This window comes from Triticum aestivum, unplaced genomic scaffold, assembly GCF_018294505.1.
Source record: "Triticum aestivum cultivar Chinese Spring unplaced genomic scaffold, IWGSC CS RefSeq v2.1 scaffold6789, whole genome shotgun sequence".
NCBI lineage: Eukaryota > Viridiplantae > Streptophyta > Magnoliopsida > Poales > Poaceae > Triticum > Triticum aestivum.
In genome coordinates, this window is record NW_025229558.1 from 7831 (window position 1) to 17014 (window position 9184).

At 46.7% G+C, this 9184-nt stretch overlaps 1 pseudogene; it reads right to left on the minus strand.

Moving 5' to 3' along the window:
* Nucleotides 1–521: 521 nt before the first annotated feature.
* On the minus strand, nucleotides 522–3627 carry LOC123175149 (26S proteasome non-ATPase regulatory subunit 10-like; annotated as a pseudogene).
* Between the last annotated feature and the right edge of the window lie 5557 nt (nucleotides 3628–9184).

Below are 9184 nucleotides of genomic sequence, written 5' to 3' on the forward strand. Positions count from 1 at the left end.
TGACGCGGACGTGGAGGAAGTAGACGATCGGAAGCGAGCAGTCGCGTAATCGCTGCCCAAAAACATATTCGCCCCTCACCCCGTACAGGAACCAGAAGGGCGTGGTTTCGGAGACCTGCTCTCCCGTCGACCGTGTACGTGGCGGACGGGATGGAGTCACCGGCGGCAGCAGCAGCAAAGGAACGACGGTGGGCGTGCGCGTGAGCAGATGTGATCTGTTCGTGGCGGCTAGGGTTAGGAGACACCGTATACTTACAGGCGCAGCCGCGTGGAGAGACGTGGGCTCGACCCACGTCCGAGTCCGTGACAGCCCACGATCCGACGTCTCAGATCGTGGCCCAGCTGTCAGAAAACTCTCCGTTAGTGACTGGCAAAAATAAGCGCGTAGGTGTGAGCTCGGCTCGGCTCAATCCCGCAACCCGCGTCGCGTCGCGTCGCGTCGAGGCGTGGCGTGGCGAGGCGGGCGGCGGAGGAGGAGTGCGCTTCAACTCTCCTTCCACTTCCGGGGTGGGACTAAACTTCCCACCACATCTAGTGCCATATAACCCACATGGGCCCTTAGAGATTTTTCAGAAATTGCAATATGGGCCTAGAGCCCATCTCAGATTTCAGCAAGAAGTACATCGATGTAATATAGTCTTCCTTCCCAAATGCTTCCTTTCCACATGACTTCAAATCAGCTATCCGTTGTTCCACAGAAGATGCGTCCTGGACCAGTACCATGGTCAGTTACATGCATACATAGTGAATGACAGGTCCCAACAGCACGCTAAGTATTACAGTTGGAAAATTAAATTAAAGTTCTTGGTCAGTAATCCTTCAATTATAGGCATACACACTGTTTCCTCAGTTAGCTTTGCAAACTTGGTCAAACAAAATGCCAACTAAATTTGAATACATATATCTATTTATGTATACCATCCGCCATACTAATATTGCACTCCCACTGTTCACTATTATAAGTTGTTCTAACTTCTTTTCTGATTAGGATGTATATAGACGCATTTTAGCACTCATTTCAGTCCGTATGTAGTCCATATTGAAATATCCAAAACATTTTATATTTGTGAACATAGGGAGTAATACCTAAAGAGTGCCTATACAACTGGGCTCAGTGACTTTCCTATGCTGATAATGTACTTCCTTTTACCAGTTCTTAAATTTCTCAAGAAAATACAGGCAAGCTACAGTTGCCCTCATTTATCATGTTTAGTTGCATTTTCCTTCTATGGATATCAAAGTGGAAATAACTGAAGGTCCAGTTATACATCAAAAAATGGGTCGGTCCATGCATGTTCAAAGGTTATGAGTATGCATATGGCCTGGTGATCTTTTCACTCTGTCAACGAGAATACAGCATATGGAAGTGCTGCGTTCGAAATAGAAGATATCAACCAATCATGCAGCTTCAGGACTACAGGTTATGGCAGAATGAAGTAATCGATAAATCATCTACACACCTGATGCTTGATATGTGGAGATCTTGCAGTATTCATTATCCCATTAACGCTCCAAACTGGCTGAGATGGAATGGGTTTTGTCTTAGGAAACAGCATTTCAACAAGCTCACGTTGACCACGAGCTGCTGCTAGCTCAATTGGAACTGCGCCATGCTATATCATAGAACAGAACATAATATGTCATATGATCCAGGATGAAAAGATAAAGCGGTCAACATCGTCAAATTACAATTTTTAACTGAAAATTCTGTAAGAAAACGAGATATTCTTGAATTCATCCCAGTGGCAGTAAGAATCCTAGATACTGCTAAATGAACTTCATTTGAGAGCATAAAATAAAAGTTAGTAAACAGGGAGACAAGGGCGGAGCTACAGTTACCTGGTTAGGGATGTTAGCGTCGGCTCCAGCCTCTAGTAAAATCATGACAAAGTCCATTAAGCCATCATCAACTGCTTCCGTTAAAGGAGTTGGTCCAGAGTAACCATGAACATTCACGTCAGCGCCAGCCTATTAATGAATAGGAGAAAAAAATAACTTCAGTGATAGGAAAAGACAAGCTACTCAACCATGAAACATCCGGCAAGGAAAAAACAAGGTACTCAACAAAATCAGTACACATTTAAACATAAAAAACATATGAAAATACACGAAGTCGGTAAGTTATTGGAACCTCAATCAGTAGCTTCATGCATTTCAAGGCCTTTCCACAGACGGCCATCATGAGTGGTGAAAAGACGTGATTAGCCACTCTGTTGGGCTGAAAAGATAAATGGGCCATAGTTTTGAAAAGAGTTAGTTAGATCACATAAATATTAATTATAAATGAGCCCATCAAATATTTGATACACCTCCAAGAATAAATCATTACATCATCAAACCAAACACAGCTAATCGCGTTTGCCTTTCCAATTCATAATTTGCATTCAATTAGCTGATAGTGGAATAGACACCTTACATCAGCACCATGCTCCAGCAGAACCTTCACAACCTCAACATGGTCCTTTGCAACCGCCAAGTGTAATGGCGTGCCCCGATGATCCATAGCGTCCACATGAACCCCTTTGGACAGCAATAGCCTCACAGCCTCGCAGTGTCCTGGAGGCACAACAAACATGGTGCAAATCCAAATAGATCAGAACCAGAGCCTCAACAGAAGAGTAACTCCTTTCATATGTAGGCAATGTCAAGCCTTTGATTTCACATTTCAGGGAATCAGAGTGAACTCAAGAATGAGAAAGACCACCTTCCTCTGCTGCATTGTGCAGTGACACGGAGCCCCTGTCATCGGCCATGGATGGGTCGGCGCTACGGTCGAGAAGGTACCTCATAACCTCGACATTTCCCCCAAAGCGGCGTAGAACATCGGTGTCACACCTACAAGGGTAACGCAACATCTCGGTACTAACAGAAACAAAATTTCCTGCTATGGACGCATAAGATTCCAACTAGGCGCGCACCTGTTTTCGTGGCGGAATCGACATCAAGCCCCGATTCCTCCACCAGGAACTTGCAGCTGTCCAGGCACCCCTTGGCCGCAGCGAAATGAAGTGCGGTTTGCCCTTTGTCGTCCTTGGCTCGCCGCAGATCCACCTTCTTGGTCATTCCTAGGAAGGGGAAAAATCGCAGGAACAACTGAAGTCAGATCAGACAGCACAATCATTCTAGACGATTCCCCAAATGATTTCGTGAAGTACACACGGCCTCAAATCTAGGGTTTCTTCCCTGAAAATATTTTTGGGGGGTTTACCGCCCTAATGAACAAATCGAAGTTTCCTCAGAAAAGCAGCAACCGCCCCACCCAAAATTCGGAAAAAAAGTACTAGTAGAGTTGCATCCACCCCACCTCAAATTCGTCCGTACGGAAAAAGCACCACTCGAGCGTTCCAAACAAGGAAGACTAATTGAGAGTACAGCATTCCATGAGAGAGAGAGAGAGAGAGAGAGAGAGAGAGAGAGAGAGAGAGAGAGGGACGGCGCTTACTCTTGAGGAGGCGGAGCTTGCCGCCGAGGGCTGCCTTGAGGGCGATGTCGCAGGGGGACGAAGCCATGGCGGCGGCGGCGGAACTGAGGAGACGAGAGCGGTGAAGGGTTTGGGGGAGGGGAAACTGAGGAGTCAGGCGCCTAGAGCGGCCAAGGGTTTGGGGGAGGAAGATACTCAGGAGTCGGCGGCAGTCACGGAGATGATAGATGATATGGCGCGAAAGAGAGGAAATAGTCTGAGGTGGGACTGTAACCGGCCACTTAAACGCAGATTAGCATATAACCCCCCTGTTTAATTAATAATTAGTTGTGTGTATTTGGGGCTGAGAAGAAACCTGACTCTCATCGATTTCTCGCCGCCGCGCCCTGCAGGTACCGCGGATGATGCCCCGGTGGCTCGGCCACCACGCAATGGCGACAGCTCAGTCGCCACGAGTCTACCAGCACGTGACGGTGACTCGACGATTGGCATCACCTCCACGCGACGATTTCACGGTTGCGACTCTTCGTCTGCATGTCGATGGGTAAACGGGAGTGCCCCCTCCCCCCCTTTCGGCAACGGCAACTTGACGGTTGCAGATATACTTGCACACACCAGTGACTCGAGAATGTGGCGTAACTCCCATGTAGCTTAGTCGTAGCGGCTCTGCCCACACACGACGATGGCTAATGGCAGTGACGTCGTCCTGTATGATCGAGAAGAGGTGTCTAGAGGGGGGTGAATAGACTCTTAGCAAGAAAAGTTGCAGCTTTTAATTTCTTTAAGTTCAAATGGAGTTTTGGCACAAGTTTAAGCATTCACAATATATATCAAGTAAGCATGACAATAGTATATGAGCAGCGGAAAGTAAATCATGCAAGTTGTAAGAATGTAACGGGATGGGATTGGAGCGTGCAAACGCAATTGAAGACATGGAGATTTTTGGCGTGGTTCCGATAGGTGATGCTATCGTACATCCACGTTGATGGAGACTTCAACCCACGAAGAGTAACGGTTGCGCGAGTCCACGGAGGACTCCACCCATGAAGGGTCCACGAAGAAGCAACCTCGTCTATCCCACCATGACCATCGCCCACGAAGGACTTGCCTCACTAGGGTAGATCTTCACGAAGTAGGCGATCTCCTTGCCCGTACAAACTCTTTGGTTCAACTCCACAATCTTGACGGAGGCTCCCAAGTGACACCTAACCAATCTAGGAGACACCACTCTCCAAGAGGTAATAGATGATGTGTTGATGATGAACTCCTTGTTCTTGTGCTTCAAATGATAGTTTCCCCAACACTCAACTCTCTCTCATAGGGTTGGATTTGGTAGAAATATGATTTGAGTGGAAAGCAACTTGGGGAAGGCTAGAGATCAAGAATTATGTGGTTGGCATGGAATATCTTGACCTCAACACAAGCGTAGGTGGTTCTCTCTCAGAAAATGTATGTTGAAAGTGTAGGCATGTTCTGATGGCTCTCTCCATGAATGAAGAGTGTGTGGAGGGGTATATATAGCCTCCACATAAAATCTAACCGTTACACACAAATCACCAAACTTGGTGGGACCGAATCATACAACTCAGTCAGACTGATTTAGTTCATAATGTGACCGTTAAGTTTTTCTGTGGGACCGATGTGCTAGGGTTAGGGTAAAGCCTTGTCTCGGTTGGACCCATTACACAAATTTGGTGGAACCGATTTTAGTATAAGTTAAACAGAGAGCTAGCCAAGCAAACTCGGTGGGACCCTCCGTGGTTGCAAGCCCATCTCGGTGAGACCGAGATCCCATCAGTGAGACCGAATTGATTAGGGTTTCTGGCAGTGACTGTGTCAAGTGAACTCGGTGACGCTGGATAGGAAATTTCGGTGGGGCCGAGTTTGACTTTTGGTTTGGGACATATTTGAATATGAGAAAGTGGTTGAGGGTTGTGGAGTATATCACTAAGGACTTTGAGCAAGAACCTCATTAAGCAACACCTCATCCCCTCTTAATAGTATTGGTTTTTCTATGGACTCAATGTGATCTTGGATCACTAAAATGAAAAATGTAGAGTCCTAAGTCTTTGAGCTTGAGCCAATCATTTGTCCTTATCATCTCGAAAGGGTTCCACATCCTCTAGTCCATGCCACTCCATTGTTGAACTTATCTGAAGCATTCTAGATGAAAGCATTAGTCCAACAAGATATATGTTGATATTAATTATCAAAATCATCCAGGAAGCACTTGTGCTTTCACGTCCCCCACACTATGGTACGCATGCTCATGTCTCGCATGAGCCGCTTGTGCTTTCGTGCTCAATTTCTATGGTGTCTTGTCTGAAGATGTGTTACTCTCTCTAGTCCATATCAATTGACACTATTTTAGTACAAAATTGTACTAAAGCAACGACAATTAATATGCATTGGAGGATTTTTTTTTTTTGGCAGTGTCTTGCGGAAGGTTCTTAGGTAGGGGACAAGAGGGTGAAGGGTTTGGGCGAGGGGAAACAGGGGGGTCCGGAGTCAAGGGTGGTGAAGGGGTGGAGGGGGGTGGAGGGGGAGGAGTGGAACTGGGGAGTAGGGGTCACAGAGATGCATGGTGTGAAAGAGAGGAAATAGTCCGAGGTGGGATTGTAATCGGCCATTTAAATGCAAATTGGCAAATTACCCCCTATTTGATTAATAATTAGTTGTATTATTAGGGCAGAGAAGAAAGGGAAGAAACCCTAACGGGCGTCGAGACATGCAGGAACCGAAAATGATACCCCATAGCTTAGGCACCATGTGATGGCAACAACTCAGCGGACGCGAGTCTACCAACACGTGACGGTGACTTGATGATCGACGTGAGGGTCATAAGATGATGACCACAACTTTGTGCTTCCATATTCAATTTCTACGGTGTCTTGTCTGAAGATGTGTTACTGTATTTTCTGCGGTGTCTTGTGTGAAGATGTTACTGAACTTTTGCGCTTTTGTTCCTATACCAACAGCAGTAAGAGCTTCACTTTTTTGACCGGATGGTGAGAAATCTGTGAATGTGTATTGAGGTAAAAAAAATCAATACAAATCTTCTAAGTTCTGATGCAATGTTGAACATTTTTTCATTGTTAAAAGTGAGAATTACAATGTGTGATAAATTTCTAGAAAAGATGGTTCAAGCTCTGAAAAAAAAAGACAAAGAAGAATTATGTATGAAAATGATTTAGCATACACAAAGTGCAAAGAAGAAGCCATTCTTCAGGTTGGCTCTGAAAAGACAGCCATACTTCATCTTGTAAAGATGTGATTCATCATAGGCTGGCTTTACAAAAGCTACAACATCCAGTAATACAAAATCTTGTACCCAGAATAGAGTAAAGGGAGAGAAGTAACACGGCTTTTATTGCGTACAAACAACAATTCAACTAACTGAACCGAAAATACAGTAAAGAACAAACATTCGACAACTAGCTTGTTTTCAAACAAAAATATTCATGGGTTCATGTGCATTTCATCATTTCTGATGGATTATGTGATCATTGTGTTTTTGCGAACATGACTCACTTATAAAGATTCACCGAAAATACAAAAGCAACCTAACATATAAAAATTATACTAAGGTCTTGTTGGACACCTCCATCGCTCCGGCGCCACATAGACCCAGCAGATAGATTGGTGCATTGTCCGGTGGTTGTATCTCACTGTCTCCGACTAGATCATGCAGTCCGTCCAACACAACAACGAGACGGCGTACACTCTCATGACGGCGATCTGGTCCCTCTTCCTCGACAACCGCAACCAATGTGGCTGCCAGGCACTCGAGGCCTACCACACCCTCCACCAAAAGCATCTCTCCGTCAACACCTACTTCAAACGCCTCAAAGTGTTAGCGACACGCACCGAGAGACTACGGCATGCCCATCTCCGACCGGGCTCTCGTCTCCAATATGGTATGTGGCCTCAGCAACAAATCTGTTCCCGTCGTCTCGCGGATGACCTACAAAACACGAAGCTGCCCTCCTTCATCAAAGAGAACACGTACCTGCTGCGCAAGGAGAGCCACATCGACCGTGTTCTCTTATCTCACAGCTAGGACTAAAACTTTAACCTATACTGGTCGGAGCCGGAGCATCAGGATTCCCCTGTGCGATCATGCGTTGACTCTTATTGGCTGCATTTGTAGGAATATTGTGTATGAATGGCTTAAAAATGCTAAAATTGTCGTGTAAAAATGTAGAAATTATAGCGTATGTCCGCGAAACCTAAAACGCCAAAACTAGCCGAGACGCCATATAAAATCCAGATCCTGCTCAAGCTTATAAAAGCCGGGCGGCCAGGGATTGAAACGCCGGAGATTTCTGGGAATCAATTAACATCCTTATGAACTTATGATTCCTACCACTGCCGCAAATACTTATATGATTGTATATTTATGTTAGACTAAGTATATATTAGATATACGTGTTGTAACATAACTTGTATTTGTACGGTTCCCTTTTATAAATATATGACAGCCGTACCCTTCAAGGGTATAGAGCATTGTTACAAACCCTAATACGTCTAACATGGTATCAGACGACGCGTTTGATCCGCGTCACGCTTCCGCCTCCTCTGCTGCCGTTGCACCGGTCCCCGCCGCTGTGCCGCCTCTCTCCACTCTGGCGATGGAGTCGCCGTTCCTGGCGTCGCCTCCACTTGCCTGGACCCGATCTCTGCGGCGGGATCGCAACCTCTCGCGCCACAGCGATCGCCTGTTGCGCTTCCGATCGCGGGCAACCCGATCCAGTCGCGTGGCACGCCTCCACCACCGGCCTCCTACGACGCCAATGGGCAGGCGGCCTATGGTGGTCCTCCAGCCCTGGTCCCGTACCATGATGCGCCCCTGGCCTCGGGGCCCTATGGCGCTCCCATCCAGGCGCCGTACGGCGGCCCGTACCCTGTGCCATACCTCGCGCCGTCGGCTGCGTCGTATGCGTCGTACGCTGTTGCCGCCTCGACGTCCTACGCTGCCGTCCAGATGTACGCCGCTCCTCCCGCGCTCTCGTATGGTGCACACTCCTCGGCGGCTTACGGCCATCATCAACACCCATCGACCGATGCACTAGTCCCATACAGTGTTGTCTTGCCGCCTGGTCCGCCGCCTGATCTGCCGCTCTCCGTGCCGATGGCCGGACCAGGGCCATTTCACTTCGCCCATCTGGTGACGGTGAAGCTTTCTGCTGATAACTATATCCTGTGGCGCGCTCAAGTGTTGCCGCTGATGCGTAACCACTACCTTGAAGGACATGTTGATGGTGTTGGAAATATGCCCTAGAGGCAATAATAAAAGTATTATTATTATATTTCTTTGTTCATGATAATAGTCTTTTATTCATGCTATAACTGTATTATCCGGAAATCGTAATACACGTGTGAATAAATAGACCACAATATGTCCCTAGTGAGCCTCTAGTTGACTAGCTCGTTGTGATCAACAGATAGTCATGTTTTCCTGGCTATGGACATTGGATGTCGTTGATAACGGGATCACATCATTAGGAGAATGATGTGATGGACAAGACCCAATCTTAAGCATAGCACAAAGGTCGGTTAGTTCGTTTGCTAGAGCTTTTCCAATGTCAAGTATCTCTTCCTTCGACCATGAGATCGTGTAACTCCCGGATACCGTAGGAGTGCTTTGGGTGTACCAAACGTCACAACGTAACTGGGTGACTATAAAGGTGCATTACAGGTATCTCCGAAAGTGTCTGTTGGGTTGACACGGATCGAGACTGGGATTTGTCACTCCGTATGACG